Source organism: Galeopterus variegatus, unplaced genomic scaffold, assembly GCF_000696425.1.
Source record: "Galeopterus variegatus unplaced genomic scaffold, G_variegatus-3.0.2 Scaffold5572, whole genome shotgun sequence".
In the NCBI taxonomy this organism is placed as follows: Eukaryota; Metazoa; Chordata; class Mammalia; order Dermoptera; family Cynocephalidae; genus Galeopterus; species Galeopterus variegatus.
In genome coordinates, this window is record NW_007731683.1 from 119,309 (window position 1) to 145,733 (window position 26,425).

General features: G+C 43.0%; 1 pseudogene; it reads right to left on the bottom strand.

Moving 5' to 3' along the window:
* Window positions 1–23,361: 23,361 nt before the first annotated feature.
* On the bottom strand, window positions 23,362–24,830 carry LOC103605072 (annotated as a pseudogene).
* Between the last annotated feature and the right edge of the window lie 1,595 nt (window positions 24,831–26,425).

The window sequence follows — 26,425 nt, forward strand, 5'->3', positions numbered from 1 at the left end:
ACAGGGTTCATGTGGTAATCTGTGTAAAGGGCTGAAGAACGGTGTGTCTGGCACATGGCTCATGTTCTAGAACCGTTTAAAAGGGAAAGGAAAAAACACTGAACGAATAGGGCTGGGGATGAGCAGAGGCGCAGAGGACGTTTTCTGCATCACCTGCACCTGGGAAAAGCAGCCCACGCCTTCTGCGCAGCTGCTATTGCGGTGCTTGTGCTGCTGCCTCTCCCCCCGGGTCACCTTCTGGAAGACAGGCCTGTGTGGGTGACAGCTTCGCTTCCTGTGCAGGGAGCTTGCCCAGCACCCTTCATGTGTGTCACAGTCTTTAAGTGTCAACGCCGGGATTGACTTAAAGACTATCTAGTCCAATATATTATCTAGTCCAAATATTTATTGCATTCAGGAGTTTTAAAATGTTAGGCTAGTGCTTACAGAGTCCAGCTTTTTCAGAGGAAGGGAATAAGGCCTTGAGAGGTTAAGGTATTATTTACACAGGAGTGGAATACATTATAGGGGGCCCCCAAGTATTACATCTAGCCCCTTGTTGATACAACAGTCCTGTGAGGCGAGTGTTCTTATGAACCCTATTTTACAGATGAACAAACTAAGGTGCAGGAGGTGACATAAGTTGCCCGAGGTCACAGATAGGGAGAGGCACTGCTGGCCAAGACTTGAAATGAGGTATTCCGCTGCCAGGCTGTGCTTTTAGTTACTACAACAGTTGGCAGCAACTAAGGTAACATTTTATTTTGTCTTAATTTTGGAGGCTGGCTGGTACAGGGATCCAAACCTGTGACCCTGGTGTTGTAAGGCTGTGCCCTAGCCAACTGAGCTAGCTGGCCAGCCAGGAGCACATTTCGTATGCTATCCCCCAGGTTCTTTTTATATTCTTTTGTCCCTCTGTTAAATTAGGAAATAAACCTCTGAAGATGGAATCTAAGACATACAAGTCCTATATCAATCTTAAAAGTGTAGTGGATCATGGCGTACTGAATTTCCTGTGCATGTTTTTTAACTAGATTTGTGGTAGAATCCAATTGCCTGAATATATGTCTAAATGATACCAGCAGTTAAAATGTACACAGAACAAGAGAAGGGCAGCCGCAGAACTCATACGACCTGCAAAACTTTCTGTGATTGACTGGGACGTGGACCACGTGAAGGAAACTGCAGCTGTAGTTGCTGGTGAAAGTGAGGCCCCAGATATTATCTCCACTAGAGAGAGAGAGTTGAACATCTTATAGAGGCTTTATTTTCCCACAGGCCAGTCATTTATGAGATTTGCTCTGTTTTTTTAAGCTACACATTTCAAAGACATTTCTTCTTAAGGCTATTAACTCCCTACCATGCATCACTTTCACTGATTGCTGTGCTAGAGGAGGTGGAGGAGGACACCTTGGGGAATGTTAAATGGTTGGACAGAGGACACTCATCAGACAGTGGCACTGTTGCATGAAGAACTGTGGGAAGAAACAGCACCAGACTACTTTAGGGGTCATGGTTGGGTTTTTAAGCTTTGCTTGTGAACTCACAGTAAAGAATGTGCATTTGTGAATAGAGGAGCCCATCACATGTTAGAAACAAGGTTGAGGGAGCACATAATTACTGTGCTGTAGGAAGTGTGAGCCCTTTGTGGAAGGCTGAGAATTGACCCCCCAAAAGATTTCTGTGTCCAATGCCTGAAACCTGTGACTGTGACCTTACCTGGCAAAAAAAGTCTTTGCACGTGGGATTACATTAAGGATCTTGAGATGGGGAGGTTATCCTGGATTACCTGGGTGGGTACTAAATATAACCTCAAGTGTCCCCTTATAAGAGAGAGGCAGAGGGAGACTGGACACAGACAGAAGAGGAGGAGGCCATGTGAAGCTGGAGGCAGGAACTGGAGTGATGTGGCCACAAGCCAAGGAATGCTGGCAGCTGTCAGAGGTGGGAAGAAGTAAGGACAGAATGTTTCCTGGAGCTTCCAGAGGGAGCCCAGACCTGCTGGCATCTTAATTTCAGTCCGCTAAAAATGACTTTGGACTTTTGGCTTCCAGAACTGTGAGAGAGTATGTTGCTGTGGTTTTAAGCTACCAATTTGTGGTAATTTGTTACTGCGGCTGTGGGAAACTAATACTGATAGATAATTCAGGGAATTAATAGATCTCTGAATCTACACAACAAAGAACTCTTTGATACTAGTTTTGTTCTACTACTTTTGTTCTGTTTTCCCCTCCTGGAACTCTTGACTTTGTGGTTGATGGTATAGAGAATGACACTCATCTGTCCAGCTGTTTCTATTTGGTTTGGGTTGCAATATAAATATAATAATGTCTATGTTAAGGCCAGGATGTCAACATCAGCCTGTCGATTCCAATATTAGCTTTAGAATGTTAGTGTTAAAATTAATTGCTCACCTTTGTTGACCATGCACTGGGAGAGTCGGATGAGCTTCACAGTCTGTGTGTGGTTGTAAGGACAGGGCCAGGCTGAAAGAAAAGAGGAAAGAAATACTAACAATAATGTATGGCTCTATACGCTAACACTGTAAGTGTATTTATGGTGTACTGGGCTTGTAAATCACCACCTGCAGAAACACCCATAAAGTCAGGATTGATTCAGGAGGCCAGGACTCTAATTCTGGCTTTTCTACTCTAGGCAACTTATTTAACCTTCTGAAGAGATGAAATGGCGTGGTACACAATAATAAAAATATCTAGTACGTATAAATTGGAGTGAGGGCTCTACATATATCATCTTATTTTATCTTTGCAACAACCCATAGCAGTAAGTATCATTCCCATTACAGAGATGCAGAAATTGAGGTTCAGCAAAAATTAAGAAAACTTGCCTGAAGCTGCAAATCAGTGGCTGAGCTGAGGTTTGGACACAGGTGTGTCTCTTTTCCAAGTACATCCTCTTAAACACCACTGAGTAGCTCATACAGTTAGAGACAGTGGAAAGATGCATCTGTTATTCATTATAAATTAGAGAGTCCTTATCGATTTGTTATGATTTTAATTTCAGAGCATGAAATGCCAATACACGCTTTAGATTCTGTTCTTTCTAGGTTCAATGTTGAATGTCCTTACTCGGAGTGGCTCCAGTAAACCAGAGAAGGACTTCTGGGGTCAGGATTTCGGCAGTGCTTTTATTTGGGAGAAACCAGCTTAAATTCTACCCTCTCTCTGAATCTTTGTCCTCCCGCTACTTGTGGTGAACTCTCATGCCGCGAAGTTGTTCTAGTTGTGTCCCACAGGCTTGAATTTTCACTCACTGGTGATTATTTTAAATATTTTTAGTTTTTTATTTAACTCAAGTTGTTTAGGAGTGCATTTAAAGTTTCCTTTAAGGTGCGAAACACTCCCAAGTTTTCCTCACTTTCCGGCTGCTCTTGGCTTGCAACATGGCGCCTCTGCAATGAACTCCCCAGTGTGCTGGGAGCTGTGACAGCCACCAGGGTGCCAAGCTCCGCCCTAGGGAGGGTGGCGTGAGAAGCCCGCGGCTGTCCTGCAGTGGCCCACTGCGTTATCTGGGAGGAGAGGGGAGGACGCGTGAGTCTGGCGCCGTGGGGGCTGGGACAGGGCTGCTTCTCATTCTTGGGGTCCAGGTGTTCTCTCAAAATGTGCCTGACTCAGAGGATGAGCATCTCGGTTCACAGTGCACGCCTCAGCTGCTAAGGTGTCGAGCGCACCTAACTGAGAGCAGGACCTTTTGGGAATTATTTTGAGCTGACTTGTGTCACCTCCAGATTCATATGGTGAAAGTCTAACCCCAGTACTTCAGAAGGTGACTGTATTTGGACATGGGGCCTTTAAAGAGTGATTAAGTTAAAATGAGACCATTGGGGTAGGCCTGATTCCAATCTGACCTGTGTTCTTATAAAAAGGGACTAGGACACATAGAGAGACACCAGGGGTGGACCCACAGAGGAAAGACCACGTGAGAGCACACAGAGAAGGTGGCCATCCTCAAGCCGAGGAGAGAGGCCTCAGAGGAAACCAAACCTGCTGGCACCTTGATGTTGGACTTCAGGCCTCCACAGTGGTGAGACATAAATTTCTGTTGTTTAAGCCACCCAGTCTGTGGTACTCTGTTATGGCAGTCTGAGGAAATGAATACCAGAATGAGCACTATTAAGTCTCCTGGAGGACAGTGTGCAAGTGTGGCCTGCCCCATAGTGGCCCTTCCCTGTTTCCCACTGAGTGGTAGCAGCACCTGCGAGGGCTGCGTCAGCGCTTCTAGGCTGGGTGTGGTGTGGGGAGCACGCAAGACTGAGGGGCAGACAGATCTCCTCCTCCCCAGAGAGTCCAAGAGGTCACCCTCCGCAGCCCGGGCTTGTGTCACGCTTCATGCCATGAACATGTTTGCTGACAGTGGTGTTCCACTTAAACCATATAGTTAGGGGAGCCACCTCTTTGTTCCAAGAAGCTGATTTGCAATAAATCCATGAAACGTTTGCTTTTCAGATATATGGAGGGAAGCAAACCTTCCACGTTCAGGTGTTCACAGTGGGCCAGAATCGAGCTGTTCCCAGCACGCGTGGCAGATGCTACCCTCCGACTCACGCTCTCACGCTCCAGCTTAAAGAGCACTGGGGGAGGGTGGCAGGAAGTCACCCTTTTGTGACTACAGGAAGAAACAAAAAGCGCCTATGCCTAGCTGTGTAGCTTGCGTGGGAGCGAAGACGGCCAGGAGGGTAGAACAAAGGTAAATCACTGCTTTTGGTAAACGAGCTTTTTCTTCTTTCTTTCTTTTTGGGTAAAAGGGCAGTGAAGTCCCTCTGTCCATCGGCAGCAGACAGCTTACAGAACAATCCATCATTATTTGATATCTCCCTCTCATCAGCCACGCAAGGCACTTAACAGCACCAGTAGGTTTGTTTGTATATTAATTCAACAAAAGCTTATTGAGCTTCTTCTACTTGCTGGACCCACACGATCAGACACATGAGAAATCCCTCCATGGCTGTGAATACTAAGATAGAGGTGGCTGCAGTGTCGGGGAGGGCCACAGAGGTGGGAGGACAGGGAAGGCTGCAGACAGGAGATGACATCCGAGGAGGCATCTGCCAGGGGAGGACAGATCGGACCAGCCCACCTGTACATGCAGAGGAGCGAGGTAGGAGGGGATTCGGCATGTGTTCATTTCCATTGCTTATAACAAAATACCTGAAACTGGGTAATTGACAAAGAAATAAAATTTATTTCTTACAGCTTTGGAGGCTGGGAAGTCCACGGTCCAGGGGTGTTTCTGGTGAGGGCCTTCTTTCTGGTGGTGACTCCACAGGAACGCAGGGTGTCACATGGCGAGAATGGGCTGAGCCCGAGAGTTAACCTGCTCACTCGCTCTTCTTGTAAAGTCGTCGGAATCACCCCCCTTACTCCATGAATGGATCGATCCCTTCGTGAGGGCACAGTCCTCATAATCAATCACCTCTTAAAGGCCTCACCTTTCAATGACCATAACTGGATTTATTTCCCACCCTCTTAACACTATTATGATGGGGCAACAACATGTGAGCTTTTGGGGGGACGTATTTAACCCACAGCAGCGTGCTGAAGAGACACTCACTGGTTCTGTGTGTCTGGATCCTCAAATGAAAGAATGGAGTGGCAGGAGAGATCAGACAAACGGTCAGCTGGTGGAGGGTAGACACACTCTGTCAGAGAACCTGCACTCGATCCTACGGGCACAGGGAGCCAGAGAGAAGTTTAGAATTGAGAGACTGAAGATACGAACAGACAGCGGCCAGACAACCTGTGAAAATTTGAACTCCAGCCCACAATTAGCCCAGGAAAACCAGCCATTATCTCCAGTAACTAGTCCAGGATGCCAAACAATAACCCCTGTAACTATAGGCCCTAAATGGCCAAGACTTGATTAATACCTGACAGCTTTCCTAATTTTTGTCCCCACTTCCAACTTAGGACCAAGCACAGAAAGCCAAATGTGCCCCCCAACCAATCGCATAGGATGCCCTTGTAGTTAGTGGGCAACCTTCCCTCTTCCCACTATGAAGCTTTCCCACACATCTGCCTGCCTTTGAGTCTCTGCCCCACGCAGTGATGGTGGCTGACCCCCCGCTAGAGCCAGCTCAGAATCAGTGGCCATCGCCCCCTCACTTGCTTGCTCTTCGTTTATTCCTACAGAATCCGGGGAAGATAACTCAGAAAGCACAAGGAGAATAGACTGGAGGCGGCGGAGACCTCTGCGGCCCGCTCGCCTTCCCTGCAGGCACGGGCACCTCTGCTGAATTGCGCTATGTGTCTTTTGTTGGTTTATTCGTTTGAATTTCTCTCTGCAAGGCTGGAGAGGGAGTCAGGGTCCACGACTGGAGGATGGAAGATAGGACCCCAGGACTGTCCTGTGTGGGACAGAGGGAGGGACAACGTGGCTCCAGGGCTGGGCTGAGGAGAGAGACTTTCAGGCAGGCCTTGGGCTGCAGGAGCGTTCCAGAAGCAGCATCTGCTCCTGAGTTCCAGTCACTGCCTGTTCTGTTCTAATTTTGCTTTATTAGTTCTGAGCCTTAGGCAAAGCCCGCACTGCAAGACAGTCGTGCATCAGCGGCGCTGTGGAGGAGGGGACGCTCCTGGTCCCCAGCATGGGCAGAGCCCAGGCAGCCTCAGTGGCCGGGCACCTCCGAAGCCTGGAGGCCTTCATTGCGCTCAGGATGTGCTTAGGACTCGCTAATTCTCTGTCTTTACTTGTTTCAGTCATATATGAGGATGTTTGAAAAACTTCATGAAAAAACAGTATTAAAAGATAATACATATCCTTCCATGAAGTTTTTGAAGTACCCTCATAATCTTGGTACGCATCAGAAAATCTCGACATTATTACTTCTGTATAATCAGTGATTTTGATTGTTTCTAGTAGTCCCTTTTATTTGCATCAACTGACATCTAGTTAAAACGGGAAGGTTTTTTTTTTCTTTTTTGCTTTTCAGAAAATACGTTATCTGAACAGCTTGATGAGTATGCCCATGAATTTTTACCTACATACTATGACATATTCCTTATGTTGGATGCTTTTTAAAGGATTTACTTCAAAATTTTAGGTCTTTTCATGGGAAGTGCTCTAGAAATATAGCGACTTAGCAGACTCTAAAGATCCAGTCCCCTCCTTTATGTTTTTGTGTTACTCGTCCTCAGGAGTGACTGGATGGGAGCCAACACAGAAGTGGACAACACTACGGCTTTCCCATGTCCAGCCATCTGCTAGCGAGTGGCTTAGGGTTTCTCAGCCATGAGGCTCTGGGCACAGGCCTGAGAAGCTCTCCACCCTGGGTGGAAGCTACATTTTAGCTGTCATGGATATCACTTAGTGGCTGACGTGTTATAGGTGCTCAGCAAATACATGCTGATTGAATGAAAGCTTACAGCTCCCCTTGAGGTCTGCCCTGGTTTCTCCCACTCCAGTCCTTCCATAGGAAATAAGGTAGTTTGGGAGCCCCTCAAGTAGAGCAAGAGCACAGGATGTTTGGAATGGAAGTGATTCACTTGGGGGTTCGCCAGACTGGAATAACCCTGATCTAAATATCGTCTTTCTAGAAATGTAGCCAAAGGTTTCTCTAATCCCTAGCCCATGGGGGTCCTGCCTAAGCATTAGGGACACATTTCACATAATATTTGTAGCAAGACCATCAGTGCCAGAGGCTGGACAAGAGCAGGTGGGAAGGAACATACTTGCTGCTCCCCATAGCTGCTCCTCCTGTCACCTGTTTTACTGTTAGGTTTTTTTTGTTCTGGGGAAGAAAATAATGTATTCTGTGGCATACAGCTGCATTCTTGGAAAAATCTGTTGTCAGGCCTCATAACTTAAGCTCCTCAAGAGGAGTGGGCATCTGAATAGAACATGTTTTAAGGGATCAAAGTGCTTGTAAGGGAGCTTACAGATGGCTTTTTTAAAAAGTCAGGATACACGTTTACTTAGACTTGACACCCAGATGTCTGCAGATAGTATTTTCACGGTAATACTAAAACGTTATTTGCCTTTTTGCATTGAGTTGACGTGACGCAAGAGCAACAGCAGGTAAAACTGGTGTCTTAGCACAGACTCGGGCAGTGGTACCAAACTGGACTGTTAGTCATTGTGTTTTTCACTGTCATGCACTTTCAGAAAAAAGTCACTAAAAAATGCACATGATGAAGTACTAAAAATTATTAATTTTATTATTAAGTCTTGACCCTTCCATGCATGCATTTTTACTATCATGTGTGATGAAATAGGAATTATGCATAAAGTACTTCTTCTGGTTGCTTTAAAATAGTTGTCTTGAGGAAAAGCATTTGTGAGAGGTTTGAGTTCTCAGATAAACCAACCATGGTTTTTTTTGGAACGTTATTTTTGTTCAAAAGAATAATTGACAAACCAGGTTTATTCAGACGTAGGTATTTGGCTGACATATTCTCAAAACTGAACAAAGTAAGCATGCCACTCCAGATAAACCCTCACAGTATTGTTGCTAATGATAAAAATTGAGCTTTCAAGTGCAAATTACAATTTTGGAAAACTTGTATCCACTGCCACGGACTGCCAATATTTAAAGACTTTCTGATGAGAGAAATGACAGTGTTAAGAAATGTGGTTGGGAATACTCAGTGAACCAATATTTTCCACATTACCTATGACTTATGTTACAAAATCACTCATGGGTTACAAATCCATGCAAAATGCAAAACAGACCAATGGGTTTTCAGGTAACAGTATAAGAAGTTCATTGATAAGGTTTTATATTTCACATTGCAACAAACCTTTAAGAAATTAACACTCCAAAAAAATAAATAAATAAATAAGAAAAAAAAACCCCTAACACTCCACAACTATACTCAAACACTATCAATACTGCCGCCTGAGAGTATTTATAAAATGTTTCTAACAGCGCAGATTTTAGATTGAAAAGAGAGGTGCTTCTGCTCCGAATCTGTGCTGTTAGAAACATTTGTGCTGTTAATATTGCCCAGATTGCAAGTAATGCTCCTACCAGGCGAGGGCGCCATCAGCTCATCAGATGTGGGAAAATTTATATTTTGAAAAACGTGTATTTGGAAGGTAGAACTTATTTGTAATTTGGGAAGTGAATTAATGATTTTGCGAGATGAATACTTTTTTCCTCGTTTAAGAATATACTGTCTTATCTTCCTGTAGACTGGAGGAAAATATACTTTGAAATTCTCAATGTCCTGGGGTTTTCTAGGTAAGCTACCTTTTCATGCAGGTCATTTATTTCCCAGGGCTATTTCCATGACTGTTCAAGTTCAGATTTGTCAACCTAAATCAAAACTTCGGAATCATGAAATGCAGAATCATGAAATTCTAGTCAGCCTCTACGTCCAGTCTCAGCCCACTTCTCACTTCTTCAGGCCTCCTCAGGCCAAACTCCTTCCGCAGGTTCCTGCCGGTTCCCACGCCTGTCCTTTATAGCACTTGTCGCAGCGCCGCGATTCTGGATCTGCTGTTCCTTAATGACTGTCTCGTGAAATAGACCATAATCTCTCAAAGGCAGGAATCACCTCCCACAGAGTCTGGTATCCAGTAAGTGCTCAATAACTACTTGATAAAATGATTGATGTTGGAAATTATTTTCACATTTAAACCAAAAGCAGCTTCTTTAGAATTAGACAGTGAATCAGTTCATTTTTTTGTTCTTAAAGGAAAAACTGTGCACCAAGATTCTTCTCTCTTCTCATACTCAAGCGGGGTTGCTGCTGTCACCCCTGTGGCCTGATTTCCCAGAACACACTGTGAGGTTACTGATGAGATGTTACTTTCACTGGACTTTCCTGAGACTCATGAATCACATCTCATGAACCATATGGACGTTTCTAATGTGGTATTTGAAAAATTAGGAAAAGAAATGATAAAGTTGATCATTAGATTGTCCCAAAGCTGGGTGATTTTTTAAGTCATATTTTTGTTTGTTTGTTTGTTTGTTTTTGTTTTTGTTTTTTTTTGTGACCGGTAAGGGGATCGCAACCCTTGGCTTGGTGTCGTCCGCACTGCGCTCAGCCAGTGAGCGCACCGGCCATCCCTATATAGGATCTGAACCCACGGCGGGAGTGCCCTTAAATCATATATTTTTTTTCCTTTTTGTCTTTTTTTACTGACCGGTAACGGGATCGCAACCCTCGGTGTTGCGCCCGCACCTCGTTCAGCCAGTGAGCGGGAACCGGTCTCCATATGGGATCCGAACCCTCGGCGGGAGCGCCGCCACGCTCCAAAGCGGCGCACTGTAGCAGTGCGCCACCGGGCTGGCCCTAAATCATATTTTTAAAGCTTTGTTTCCTAATGACATATTTTAATAAAAGCTTTTAAGACCTGGGAAAAGTTGTTACCACCCCCACCCCCACCCCCACTCTAGGAAAGCTTTTCCTAAAACCTTTATTGCAAAAAATATATATCTTATTGCTCATTCTAGCTGTCCCCTTTCTTAATATTTGGCTGATACTAGTAGGTCAATCATTTTCTGTCATTTAAAATGTGTCCTCAAAGGTAGATGTCACTTAAATGACTTAATTGCCTTGAGTCATGTTCTAACAGCTTTCTAAGCACTTAAGGCACTTGCTGACCTTTGTCCTTTATTGGAAAGTGATCTCCAGTTGCAGTGTCCAGTTTAAGGGCTGCACACATGGACCACCCTTGGTGCTTGGGCTTAAACTGTTCACAGAGTGAGGCAGGAGCAGGGGAAGACGGTGCGTTAAGTAGCCGTGGCCCAGGGGGCTCCCGGGGAGGTGGAAGGTGCCCAGATACTTCTCCCATCTTTTTGGCACTGTCTTGCTGGTGAGCTGCTCACTGGTGGCCCAGCAGAGTTGCCATCTTGATGGCAGAATGTGCTGCCTTGTGGCTCTGTTGGCTGGGCCAGTGGGCTGGAGGGGAGAAAGGAGGAAGAAGGGAGGTGACAAGCACAGGTACATGTGGAGTGGGGCCGTGGGGGACTGAGGAGGGACAAGTGTCTTTCGTGGTCACTGTTGTGATTCTGTTACTTGCTAGCTCACGACCTTCCTAGTTACTTAACCTCTCTGTGCCTCAGTTTCTTGATCTATAAAATGTGGACGGCAATGCCATCCTCTTCAGGGACAGTTGTGAAGATAAATAACAGTGCTTGGCACATTGACACACTTACGTGGCACTCACTGTGACGTTTATTATCGCTGCTGTTCTGATTAGGTCACTGTGTTCCGATGCTTAAGTGTTAGGATTTTCTAGTCCCCCCTTCTCCCCACCTGGCAAAGAAGAGGCTTCTTCTCTCCCTCAGCAATCATTTGTATGAGTCTCTTATTTCTTTTTTTTTTTTTCCTTTTTGTATTTTTCGTGACCAGCAACGGATCGCAACCCTCAGTGTCACACCCGTACCGGACCGGGACGGCAATGGGATCACAACCCTCGGTGTTGCGCCTGCACCTCGCTCAGCCAGTGAGTGGCCGGTCTGTATGTGGGATCCGAACCCTCGGCGGGAGCGCCACCACACTTCCCAAGCGGTGCACTATAGCAGTGCGCCACCGGGCTGGCCCCTGAGTCTCTTATTTCTGTTTTAAACTTAAACATTCTTTTCCTGAACAACCTTATTCCTAAGGATAAACAAAACTCTTTTTGTTGGGAGAGGTTGAGACCACGGAAGAACTAATGACTGAGAGCCAAGTTTGCACACTTGACACGTGCAAATCAGTCTTCTATGGTAGACAGCAGTAGCCCCACTGGAAAAGTATGCAGCTGGAGCTCGATTTAAATAACCTTCCCAATGTCACAAGCAAATAAGTGGCAGAATCAGGATTCAGATCCTGGTCTATCTGATTCCAAAGTCCCTGGTGTTTTGAACTACTCTGTGCCTCCAGAGGTAAAAGACAAGCTGGGGGATGTAAAACGTGTATCTTTGTCTTCATGGGGTAGAATGCAGTTGGTGCAGCCACAGGTGTTTCTGAGCATCTTCCACATGCCAGCCACTGTTCTGGAACAAGAGCAACGGTGACGACCACCGGCCGGGGGGCTTATGCTCTGAGGGAGGCAGATACTTAACAGCCAAGCAAGCAAATGATATCAGGTCTGATGAACGCTACAAAGGAAATGAAACAGTGTGATGTGACGAGACAGACTGCGGTGCTGTGGGTGTGGAATTTACCTTTAATTGGGTGGTCAGGGAGGCTTTTCTGAGGAGGTGGGATTTGGGCTGGTAATTGTAAGATAGAAGGAGGCAGCCATGTGAAGATGTGGAGGAAGAGTATTCCAGGCAGAGGTCACAGCTAGCACAGAGCCCTGGAGGGACGGTGTGGGTGTCAAGAAACACAATGAGTGTGGACATCGCTGTAATGGGCAGAGGGGTGGCCAGGGCAGGAGCTGGGCTTGGTGAACCTTGCAGCAGTATTTGCAGGGTCTCTGTAGTCTATGGAAAGGAATTTGATTTTTCTAAGCATGACACAAAGTCATTAGAGGGTTTTAAGCAGGGCAGTGTTAACCGATTTGTGTTTTTAAGAGATCACTGTTTTCTTGAATGCATTTACACCATTTCTACTTGCTGTGGTGCTTCCACATACTAAAGTAATAAAGAACGGAGTGTCTTTCATTGTTATGCTTGCAAAATTTTTATTTGTCTGCCAACTGGATATTGAGTTGTGATCATGTAATTATCCACACTTCTTACTTCCAGTTTTTACCCATTTTAGTCTCTGATGATGCTTTTTCTAGAGAATGGTAAAAAAAAAAAAAGAAGACACCTTATCCATGACAGTCAATTTGTAACCCTTCTTTGAAAAGAAAATGTTTAGTTGCCAAGTTTAAAATTAGCAACTCAAATGCAGTTTAGAGTTTAAGGTACCTTTTACTTCCTGGGTACCTCTGTATTCCACCACAGTTGAAAATTGTGTAGAATTTTTCTGTGGGAGTTCCTGCTGTCTTTCTGTCGTTTCATGGAACATTTGCTTACCTACTCTGTATTAAGAACTGAGCTAGGCGTAGAGGCCTGTACCAAGGTGAAGGCATTGTCCTTTCCCTGAGGAGCTCACACTCTATTAGAAGACACGATTATGTGCAAAAATGGTTCCTAGACGAGGTCTAGAAAGTGTGGCACTAGCCAGGGTCTGGAAAGAGCCAAGCAGGTGGATATGTCCTGTTCCAGGTGAGCACAGAAGAGGTTGGATTCAGATCCTGGTCTATCTGATTCCAAAGTCCCTGGTGTTTTGAACTACTCTGTGCCTCCAGAGGTAAAAGACAAGCTGGGGGATGTAAAACGTGTATCTTTGTCTTCATGGGGTAGAATGCAGTTGGTGCAGCCACAGGTGTTTCTGAGCATCTTCCACATGCCAGCCACTGTTCTGGAACGAGAGCAACGGTGACGACCACCGGCCGGGGGGCTTATGCTCTGAGGGAGGCAGATACTTAACAGCCAAGCAAGCAAATGATTTCAGGTCTGATGAACTCTACAAAGGAAATGAAACAGTGTGATGTGACGAGACAGACTGCGGTGCTGTGGATGTGGAATTTACCTTTAATTGGGTGGTCAGGGAGGCTTTTCTGAGGAGGTGGGATTTGGGCTGGTAATTGTAAGATAGAAGGAGGCAGCCATGTGAAGATGTGGAGGAAGAGTATTCCAGGCAGAGGTCACAGCTAGCACAGAGCCCTGGAGGGACGGCGTGGGTGTCAAGAAACACAATGAGTGTGGACATCGCTGTAATGGGCAGAGGGGTGGCCAGGGCAGGAGCTGGGCTTGGTGAACCTTGCAGCAGTATTTGCAGGGTCTCTGTAGTCTATGGAAAGGAATTTGATTTTTCTAAGCATGACACAAAGTCATTAGAGGGTTTTAAGCAGGGCAGTGTTAACCGATTTGTGTTTTTAAGAGATCACTGTTTTCTTGAATGCATTTACACCATTTCTACTTGCTGTGGTGCTTCCACATACTAAAGTAATAAAGAACGGAGTGTCTTTCATTGTTATGCTTGCAAAATTTTTATTTGTCTGCCAACTGGATATTGAGTTGTGATCATGTAATTATCTACACTTCTTACTTCCAGTATTTACCCATTTTAGTCTGTGATGATGCTTTTTCTAGAGAATGGTAAAAAAAAAAAAAGAAGACATGTTATCCATGACAGTCAATTTGTAACCCTTCTTTGAAAAGAAAATGTTTAGTTGCCAAGTTTAAAATTAGCAACTCAAATGCAGTTTAGAGTTTAATGTACCTTTTACTTCCTGGGTACCTCTGTATTCCACCACAGTTGAAAATTGTGTAGAATTTTTCTGTGGGAGTTCCTGCTGTCTTTCTGTCGTTTCATGGAACATTTGCTTACCTACTCTGTATTAAGAACTGAGCTAGGCGTAGAGGCCTGTACCAAGGTGAAGGCATTGTCCTTTCCCTGAGGAGCTCACACTCTATTAGAAGACACGATTATGTGCAAAAATGGTTCCTAGACGAGGTCTAGAAAGTGTGGCACTAGCCAGGGTCTGGAAAGAGCCAAGCAGGTGGATATGTCCTGTTCCAGGTGAGCACAGAAGAGGTTTATTTCTGATTGAAGAGTTTGGGGAAGGCTTTGTGCAGGAGGCTGCGTCTTCCAAGTACAGGTAGGATTTCAACAAGGAGATGCAGCAGTTGAGAGTGGGACACATATTTTAAGAAGAGGATATGGAGCCAGCTTGGCGTGGAGGAGAATGGAAGCTCTTCGGGGAACAGAGGATCTTCTGGTGTTTGACACTCGGGTTCTGCAAGTGACAGGCTTGTGGGATAAGAAGAAGAGCTGAGAAGGTGGTGATTTGAAGACTGTTTGTAGGAAATGTCTCTTGAAATGTCCTTATAGGCCATGGAGAGCCATCCCAGGGTTAAGAGCGGGGGAATAACAGGGCGAGAAAGCAGCACTGTTTCAGGAGGTTGACTTTGGCGGTGTGCGGGTCAGGGTGGAGAGGAGCGATCTGCAAGCCTATCTGGGCTGCTAAGTCAGGAATGACGGCCGTGCATGTAAGTGCTGTCTGCAACAGTGAACAGAAGAAAAAACCCAGAGGACTGTGAGACAGCACTGTGCATAAAAACTCCCTGGCATCTACGGAGCAAGCAGTTTCCCATCTCCGTGTAGCCAAATGGGGACAGAAGGTCTACCTGACAGAGGAGTTGTGAGGACTGAGTAACACACGGAGCCTGGGGAGGCTTTCCTCTCTCCTCACTGGCTTTTTAATTATTATATTTTATATTATGTACTATATGTTACATGTACATGTTACAGATGAAGAAACACGTTGGCCTTTTCACTAATTGTCGGCTGAGGACTGTAACTATCGGAATTCTGATTTGATTTGATTTTGTGTGTGTGTTAGCATCACGTACAGGAGAAAATAGAAACTAACGATGCATTTCGTATTGTTCTAGTAATAGACAAAGGACGTCTGTAACTGTCTAGACTCCTACGAGACAGCTCCGGCTCTACTGCAAAGGAGCTGTGAGGATTGGGGTTTATTATTCACATTAACTCTTTCTTCCTCCTCTTTCTTCCTTTGTCCAACGACTTGGGAAGCCTTTTACAACCTCACAACACTTTTTAATGTTTTTGCTTTTCATCTACTGTTGTCATTAGTTATTGACAGCCTTATCCAAGATTGAAAACTACATTTCAAGGTAGCCAAAGAGCTTCCCTAACAGACAAAGCCCTTTGAAATTAATGGTGGCTCACACCAGAATTTTTTTTAAGCTTTAATGTAAGCCGGAAGTTTGCTGTCACTCAATTGTTTTATTGAGGAGCAGTTATTACATTGTCAGTGCTGAGGGTTTGCAGCAGGAATTTTGATCCAAGTTTCAAGCCCGAAGTTCCTGCACTTGGTAGTCTCAGGAATTTTCTTTTATCTCTATAAAACTATTTTTTTACAGCAGTTACATGTTTGTTCACTACCATAATGTACTTTAAAAAATCAGCTTTATTCAGGTTGAATTGAGGTTTATTGAGGTAAAATAAACTACCCATATTTAAACTGTACAATCTGGGAAGATGGTGACTTAGGGGTACCCAGGACATGTTTCTCTAACATAACAAGATCGAAACAGGCCCACTGCCACCACCGTCACAGTTGCCAGAGCCATTGTCTGGTCCCAGAACCATTGACCATCATAGAGCAGCTCCCTGCAGAGCAGCATTCTGCAGGCGGCCTGTCTTGGTTATGACAGACTCCACAGATGCAGAAGTGGCTGCAGCCATTGCTGCTGCTGTAGATCAGCCTGTAGCTGCCACGGACACAGTGCAGGTGGGCAAGGCAGCTAGCTGCAGCTGCCCACGTCATTGCTGCCACAGTGAATTAAGCCTGCAGCAGCCAGGGCTGCTGTGAATGTGAGTGAAGAAGCTGCAGGTCCCAGAACTGCTGATCTCACTGTGAATTAATCCTGCAGCCACCAAAGCTGCTAAAGGAGTGAGCGAGGAAGCTTCAGCCCCCAGCACCACTGCTCCAGCTGCAAATTAACCCTGCAGCTGCCTGGGCTGCAGCAGATGAGAGTGAGGCAGTTGCAGTCATCACTGCAGCTGCTGTCACCACGAGGTAACTCTGTGGCCAAGTAGGACAATATCAAGGACACCACAGATGAGAGTGAGGCAGATCCAACCACCGGTGGTGCTGAAGCCCCTATGAGGAAACCCCCCTGCTGCTGTGGACAATGCAGATGTGTCAGAGGCTGTTGCAGCTAACAGCACCACTGCCACCCCACAAGGTAACCCTGCTTCCCCCACTTCTGCTGCAGACATCACAGATGGGAGGGAGGGAGGTGCAGCCTCTGGCACCACTGCTGCCCCCACAAGGTAACCGTGCTGTCACTGCTGCCATGCAAGTAACCCACCAAAGCCACCGCCACAACCACTGCCACCATGAGGGTGGCCAGCTACCACAGCAGCATTCATAGCAGCCACTGCACCTGTGCAGGTAGACAGCCAACCATTCATCTGAATTGATACAAAGAGGGCCACCAACAGAGTCAAGGGAAAGGAAGTAATAGAAGAGACAACTGATCTTCCAGATGACTAAACATCAACATAAAGATACTAAAAACATGCAAAAACATGAAAACATGAGTCCACCAAAGGAATATAATGACTCTCAAGAGCCAGACCCCATAGAGCAAGAAACACTTGAAATGACTGAAAAGGAATTCCAAGTAAAAGTCTTAATGAAACTCAATGAGATAAAAGACACATGACACAATGAACTGAGCAAAACTGCAGAATATGAAGGAGGAAATCTACAAAGAGATTAATACTTTAAAAAAAGAATGTAGCAGAACTCATGGAACTGAAGGAGTCATTCAATGAAATAAAAAAACATAACCAAGAGATTAACCAGCAGGCTAGAGCAAGCAGAAGAAAGAATTTCTGATACTGGGGACAATCTCTTTGAAATAACTCAGGCAGACAAAAAAGAAAAGAAAAAAGAATTTTAAAAAATGGAGATAATCTAAGAGAGACAGCAGATAACTTTAAGTGCACAAACATCCAAGTCATGGGTATTCTAAAAGGGAGGAGAAAGGAAAAGTCATTGAGAACATATTCAATAAAATAATAGGAGAAGAATTCCCAAGTATAGGGACAGACACAGACCTTCAGATTCAAGAGGCTCAAAGATCCCCAAACAGATCCAATCCAAAAAGGTCCTCCCTGAGACACACTGTAGTCAAACTGTTCAAAGTCAAAGACAAAGAGAATCCTAAAATCAGCAAGAGAAAAGCATCAAGTCACATAGAAAAGAGTCTCCATCAGACTAACAGCAGACTTCTCAACAGAAACTCTAGAAGCCAGGATGATATATTCTAAATAATAAAAGAAAAAACTGCCAGCCAAGAATACTATATCCGGCAAAGCTATCAACCAGGACTGAAGGAAAAATAGTGTATTTCCCAGACAAACAAAACCTATGAGAGTTCACCACCATATGACCAGCCCTACAAGAAATCCTCAAGGGAGTCCTGAATCTGGGACCCAAAACATGATAATCACTTCCATTAATACACAAGAAAGAACAAAACCTACTGGTACAGCAAAAATGCAAATGAGAAACAGAAAGGAACTGTATCTTATCACCCCCAAAAACAAAAACACCAAAGAAAAAGAATAAAAGAGGAAGAAAGAAACATAAGACATTCAAAACATCCAAATGAAAATCAACAAAATGCCAGAAGTAAGGCAATACTTTTCAGTAACAACCCTAAATGTAAATAGATTAAATCCCCACTAAAAAGACAGACTGGCTGATTGGATTAAAAAGCTAGACCCTACTATATGCTGTTTACAAGAGACTCACCTCACCTGTAAAGACACATACAGACTAAGAGTGAAGAGATGGAAAAAGATATACCATGCAAATAAAAATAAAAAGTGAGCAGGAATAGCTATTCTTATATCAGATAAAATAGACTTTAAACCAAAAACTATAAAAAGAGACAGAGAAGGCCAGTATATAATAACAAAGGAATCTGTCCAGCAAGAAAACATAACAATCATAAATATATATGCACCCAACATTGGAGCACCCAGATATATAAAGCAAATAAAATATTAGACTTAAGGAAAGAGATAGACTTCAATATGATAGTAGTAGGGGACTTGAACATACCCCTCTCTCAATATTGGACAGATCATCTAGGCAACAATCAACAGAGAAACACAGGATTTAAACCACACTTTAGACTGATTGGACTTGGCAGATATCTATAGAACATTTCATTCAACAACTACAGAATATACGTTCTTCTCACTAGTTCATGGAACATTCTCCAGGATAGACCACATGCTAAGTCACAAATCAAGCATCAACAAGTTTTTACAAATTGAAATCATTTCCAGGATCTTTTCAGACCATAACAGATTAAAACTAGAAATCAACAACAAGCAAAAGTCTGGAAACTATACAAACATATGGATTAAACAACATGCTACTCAGTGATGGGACATAATAATCAACTACATTGTATATTGACAAAATAAAAAAATAATTAAAAAAAATAAATAAATAAACAACATGCTACTCAGTGATGGGACATAATAATCAACTACATTGTATATTGACAAAATAAAAAAATAATTAAAAAAAATAAATAAATAAACAACATGCTACTGAACAACATATAGGTCAAAGAAGAAATTAAACAGGAAATCAAAAATTTCTCAAAACTAATGAAAATAATGAAACATCATACTAACACATATGAGATGCTGCAAAAGCCATTCTAAGAGGGAAGTTTATTGCATTGAATGCTTACATCAAAAGAATAGAAAAATTTCAAGTTAACAACTTAACACTACACCTCAAAGAATTAGAAAAACAAGAACAATCCAATCCCAAATGTAGTAGATGGAAAGAAATAATTAAGATCAGAGCACAAGTAAATGAAATAGAAACCTCCAAAACAAACAAAAGATTAATCAAACAAAAAGCTGGTTTTTTGAGAAGGTAAGTAAAATAGACAAACCATTAGGCAGACTAAAAAAGGAGAGAAGGCACAAATAACAAAAATTAGAGCTGAGAAAAGAGACATAGCAACCAATATCACAGAAATACAAATATTTATTAGAGACAATTATGAACAACTATATGCCAACAAATTTGAATAACTGGGAAGAAATGGATAAATTTCTGGACATATACAAAATACCAAGACCAAATCAAGAAGAAATAGAAAACCTGAACACACCAATAACAAGCAAAGAGATTGAAGCAGTAATCAGCAGTCTCCCAATGAAGAAAACCCCAAGACCAGATAGCTTTACAGCTGAGTTCTACCAAACATTTATCTTTTTTTTTTTTTCGTGTCTGGCAATGGGATCGCAACCCTCAGTGTCGCGCCCGTACCGGGGCGGGACCGGCAACGGGATCGCAACCCTCGGTGTTGCTCCCACACCCCGCTCAGCCAGTGAGCGGGAACCGGTCTGTATGTGGGATCCGAACCCTCGACGGGAGCGCCACCGCACTCCCTAGCAGCGCACTGTAGCAGTGCGCCACCGGGCTGGCCCCCCACCAAACATTTAAAGAGGAATTAATACCAATTCCCTTAAAACCATTCCAAAAAATTGAAACAGAGACCATTCTCCCGGACTCATTCTGTGAAGTCAGTATCACCCTGATACCTAAATCAGGCAGAGATACAACAAAAAGAGAAAACTACAGGCCAATATCCTTGATGAACATAGAGGCAAAAATCCTCAACAAAATATTAGCCAACAGAATACAGCAACACATCAGAAAAATTAAACACCATAATCAAGTGGGAATCATCCCAGGGATGCAAGGATGGCTCAACATATGCAAATCAATAAATGTGATGCACCATATCAACAAAACCAAGGACAAAAGCCCTATGATTATCTCAATAGATGCAGAGAAAGCATTTGACAAAATTCAACATTACTTCATGATAAAGACTTTCAGCAAATTAGGTATAGAAGGAAAATATCTCAACATAATAAAAGCCATATATAACAATCCCTCTGCCAATGTCACCCTGAATGGGGAAAAGTTGAAAGATTTTCCCTTGAGAATGGGATTGAGACAAAGATGCCCACCCTAACCACTCCTATTGAACATAGTTCTGGAAGTACTAGCCAGAGCAATTGGGCAAGACAAGGAAATAAAGGGCATCCAGTTGGAGAGATGAAGTCAAATTGTCCCTGTTTGCAGATGATATGATCCTGTACATAAACATTCTAAAATCTCTACAAAAATCTCTGAAAGTTGATAAACAATTTTAGGAAAGTTGCAGGATACAAAATCAACATATAAAAATTGGTAGTGTTTTTATACTCCAACAACAAACAAGCAGAAAAAGAAAGAAAGAAAGAAAGCCCATTTATAATAGTCACAAAAAATAAATAAATAAAACCTAGGAATCAACTTAACCAAGGAGGTGAAAGGTCTTTATAATGAAAACTACAGATCACTGCTGAAAGAAATTAAAGAGGACACAAAAAGATGGAAAGACATTCCTTGCCCCTGGACTAGAAGAATTAACATTGTGAAAATGTCCATACTACCCAAAGCAATCTACAGATTCAATGCAATCCCCATCAAAACACCAGTGACATTCTTCACAGAAATAGAAAAAATCCTAATGTTCATATGGAATAACAAAAGACTGTAAATAGCTGAAGTAATCTTGAGCAAAAAAAAAAAGCAAAAAAATAAAAACCCCACTACCTGACTTCCAACTATACTAGAAAGCTATAGTAACCAAAACAGCATGAAACTGGCATAAAAACAGACACTCAGACCGATGGACAGAATACAGAACCCAGAAATCAACCCATGTATTTATAGCCAACTGATCTTCAACAAAGGCACCAAGAACATACATTGGGGAAAAGACTGCCTCTTCAATAAAGAACCCAGAAATCAACCCATGTATTTATAGCCAACTGATCTTCAACAAAGGCACCAAGAACATACATTGGGGAAAAGACTGCCTCTTCAATAAATGGTGCTGGGAAAACTGGACATCCATATGTAGAAGAATAAAGTAGACCAGTACCTCTCACCATATACCAAAATCATCCCAAAATGGATTAAAGACTTAAATATAACACCTGAAACTATAAAACTCCTATAAGAAAATGCAGGGGAAACACTTCAGGAGGTAGGGCTAGGCAAAGAGTTTATGAATATGAGCCCAAAGCACAGGCACCCAAAAGAAAAATAAACAAATGGGATTATATCAAACTACAATGCTTCTGCACAGCAAAAGACAATTAACAGAGCAAAAAGACAACCTACAGAGTGGGAGAAAATATTTGCCAAGTATGCATCTGACAAAGGATTAATATCCAAACTGAACGAGGAACTCAAACAACAATAAAAAAAGATTTTAAAATGGTGTAAAGATATCACCATTTTGTATAATGATAAACAAATGGTCAAAAGACAGTTGAAAAAATGCTCAACATCACTAAACTCAGGGAAATGCAAATCAAAACCACATTAAGCTACCATCTCACCCCAGCTAGACTGGCTACCATCAAAAAGATGGAGAACAGCAAATGCCGATGAGGATGTGGAGAAAGGGGAGCCTCCTGCACTGCTGGTGGGACTGTAAATTGGTGCAGCCATTTTAGACAACGGTATGGAGATTCCTTAAACAACTGCAGATATAACTGCCAGGTGATCCAGCAATTCCACTGCTGGGTACATACCCAAAGAAATGGGAAGCACCATGTCGAAGGGATACCTGCACCCCATGTTTATTGCAGTTCTATTTACAATAGCCAAGGGTTGAAACGAACCTAAACGTCCATCACCAGATGACTGGATAAGAAAAATGTTGTATATATACACACGGATATTACTCTTCCATAAAAAAGAATGAAATATTGCCATTTGCAGACACACAGTGAATTTAGAAAAGATCGTATTAAGTGAAATAAACCAGGCACAGAAAGAGAAATACCGTTATGTTCTCATAAGTGAGAGCTAAAATTGTAAACATATAAATAAAAGAAAGAAAGATACAACGATGACAATAATACATTGAACTTTCAAAAGGAGAACTGAGGTTACTAGAAGTGGGAAGGGAGAGGAGGGAGGAATTGATAAAGGGCCATGAATAGCAATGACAGTGTATATTGTTGAATATAATAATTCTGATTTGAGCATCACATACTGCACACAGGGGCTGATATTCCACTCTGTACCCCACAAATACGTACAATCAACTATGTTACAATAAAAAGGAGGTACAATTTCGTAAGTTTTGACCCTGATCTACTTTCTCACACTATATATTTGTTCACATTTACTAAAATTGTACATAAATGAAATCATACAGTACTATGACTACTTGCTTGAATTCTGTCACCCATAATTCATTCATCTGAGACTCACTCATGTTGTACCTTGTATCAATAGTTCATTTCTTTGTATGACTGAGTGGTATTTCATTGTATGGTTATGTCAGTTTGCTTATTCATTCACTTGTTGGATATTTTGTTCTTGTATTTTTTTAAATGGAAAAATTTTTTATTATAAAAATTGACTGTATAAACTGAATTTCTGTAACCCAAGATTATACTTTCTATGGCTTGTGATATTCCATATTATAAAACAATGATTCCTGTGGCAGAAATAACATCTGACTAACTTGATCCTGATAATTCAGAAATTAAGCATTAGACTAAAGGTGCACATGTTAAAATCTTGATGTTCCCACAACTTGACAATCTGGCTGACAATTTGCACAGAAAGAGAATTTGTAAGTTAAAAGTTCATGGTATGGTTCATATTATCTTTTAATTTTATTTTTCCACCAACTTTTTGAAGTACCCTCATCCTTCAGTGCTAAGAAACTAAATGAAAATGTTAAGGTTACTTTATATTTTAAGTCATATAAAAAATGCATCTTAATTTTTATTTAGATCCCCAGTGTTTGGTCTTTTTGAAGTGACCATCTTATGAGAAAAAAGGCTGCCAAAGTTATTGTAAAGTCATCAGGTTTTCATGTCACCCCATCCCTTGAACAGAACTGTTTACGAATCTTGCATATATTGCGGTAGGAGGATTTCCCACAAGTATGATCTTGACGTCCTTAACTTCTGCCCATAAAAGCTTCAAAACTAAGTGACTCAAGTAGCAGTACTTATAGATATAACGCTTGAACAAAACTCCCGAGTTCCTGAACATTACTATATCCATACAACAGAGTCCATCTTCAGTCTCTTCTCTCACTTTTTCTCTTTCCCTTTTGGGTTTCCTTGTGTCCTGAGGTCACCAGTTCCTTAGGTACAATCAAAACACTTCCATCATGGCTACAATGAAGAGCATATAGGTTTGGACTGACCGGCCTACCTGGGTCATCTCGTAACCTACTATAACATCACTATAAAGGCCATGCAGTTTCTCTTTCATTATGTTAATAGCTTTGTTACATTGCACTCGCTCTCTCTTAAGGGTTTCCTTCTTTGCTTGCAAGTTACATATATCATCTTCTAGATTCAAAATTACGTCTCATTTGCATTTAGGACAGTTCTGAGCCGAACCTTATTTTCCCCTCTTCGTCTGATATCACGGATGAGACTCGTAAGTCTGTTAGCTAGCACCTGCTTAGCATGCTGTTGAATGAACCAACAGGCATGTGGACAATTTCATCCACAGAAACAGGGATGTGCAGAGCGTGCTGTTCATCACAGCTCAAGTTTCTTTCTGTGTCATCGAGGTACCTGCTCCTTATTTTCTGTGGCTTTCCAGGCCATGGAAAAGATTCAGAAGTGGATTCTGGGGCAGTTGGCTGTAAGTGATAGGTGTGGTTATGAAGTATGTATGCAAGATCCACATGAAAACCAGAATCACTCCTATGAACCATGTGACAAAGCTCACTGGGTTCTGGGTAGCAGCCTCCTACAGCCCCTTGAAGGTCATGATGGGAGACAGTGTCAAGGACACTACTATAACCTCTAGTACCTTCTTCACTCACAGAATGAGAAGAATTAGACTTGGTGACAGAGGTGCTATTAGTGACTTGAATTTAAGGAAAGGTTAGAATCAGAATCTGGTTCTTCAAAAAGCTGAGAAACTTCCATAGGATCAAAACCTTCTTCAGCAGCCAATGACATAGGATTTATCTCATCACATGTGTTTACATCAAGGCCATATAACAGGTCAAGGCCATATAACAACAGGTCTTGTCTTGTTAGATTCCTCATCTGATTGTCATAGGAGGAAGAAATCCTGTCACATCAGTTCCAGGAAAGGTTTGCTCAGGATTGGTGGTATCAGAATTTAACTGCAGAACTGCCTCCTGTTCCTGTGAAGTCCTTGTTACTTCATCTCTTCTCAAGGCACTGTTGGGACACAGCAACATGGCCTCATGAAGATTCACATGGTGCCTTAGATCCTGGCTTTATATTATAGTGTGCTGAAGAATTCATGCTGAACTACTTTTCACTGCCTGGAAGAGGAGGAACATGTCGCAGTGAGATGCTCTGACCAGTAAAGGGGATCGCAACCCTCGGCATGGTGTGGTCTGCACCACGCTCAGCGGCCATCCCTATACAGGATCCGAACCCGGGGCCTCGGCGCTGCCAGCGCCGCACTCTCCGAGTGAGCCACGGGGCCGGCCCTTCCCCTTCCCTTTTTTTTCTGTAGTGATGCCTCCCTCTGGGCTGACACCCCTTCCTTGTTTGCCTCATGCTGGGAGCCATGACCTACAGCTTCACGCTTGTTTTCTCTTCGCACCTCATTCTCCTCGCTCGCGCTCCCGCCGGCGTCTGGCGTCCGGCACCCGGGCCGTTGGTTCCGCGGGAGCCTTCCCCTCCTCCCCGGCCGCCACGCGGTGCACCAGCCACGCATCCACCCGGGTGCGGGGGATGAAGGGGACGCCGAGCACGCGACCTCCGGGAGCAGCCGGCCGGCGCGCCACCACCCTCCCGAGGAGCGGCAGCTGAGCCCGCAGCAGCGTGGGCGGCGGCGGCAGGGAGAGGTCCGGCTCTACGCGCAGCCCCGCCAAGGATTTCTTCCACCAGAATTTTGTACTTTTCCTTATATATATCTTGTACATATTTTGTTAGGTTTATACCTGAGCATTTCATTTGGGGGTGCAATGTAAATAGTATTATGTTTTTAATTTCAAATTCCACTTGTTCATTGCTAGGAAAACCAGTTGACTTTTTTTGGAGGGGGGGTGTTGGAAATGTTCTATATGTTGATTGTGTGGTGCAAAAAATCATCAAAATATATACTTAATTTATAAATTTTGCTCTGCATAAAATATGCCTTATTTTAATTTAATTTAATTTAAATTTTTATTGAAGCGTAACTGATTGTGTACAATATGTGATGGTCAAATCAGGATAGTTAGCTTATTCATCATTATAATACCTAATCATTCCTGTGCCCATTAACCAATTACTCATTAATTTCTCATTAACTCCTCTCCTCCCTCCTCATCTCCTTTTCCACTTTTAGTATCACAGTCCTGTTTTCTCCTTCTGAAAGTTCAACTGTTTCTTTCTTTCTCTCTTTCTTTCTACCTTTCTTGTTTGTTTTGTTTAGCTCCCGCTTATGAGTGAGGACATGTGGTGTTTCTCTTTCTGCCCTGGCTTGTTTCACTTAACATAATTTTCTCCAAGCTCATTCATGTTGCTACAAATGGCAGAATTTCCTTTTTTTAACGCCTGAGTAAGTATTCTGTTGTGTATATATACCACATTTTCCTTATCCTGTCATCCATCGTGGACATTTAGGTTGGTTCCATAGCCTGGCTGTTGTAAATAGAGCTGCGATAAACATGAGAGGGCAGGTATCCCTTCGACATAGTGATTTCTATTCCTTTGGGTATATACTCAGCACTGGGATTGCTGGATCGAATGGCAGTTTTATCTGTAGTTGTTTAAGGAAGCTTCATACCTTTCTCCATAATGGCTGTAGAAATTTACAATCCCACCAACAGTGCAGAAGGGTTTCCCTTTCTCCACATCCTCACCAATATTTGTTATTCTCTTTTTTTTTTTTTTTTTTTTTTTTT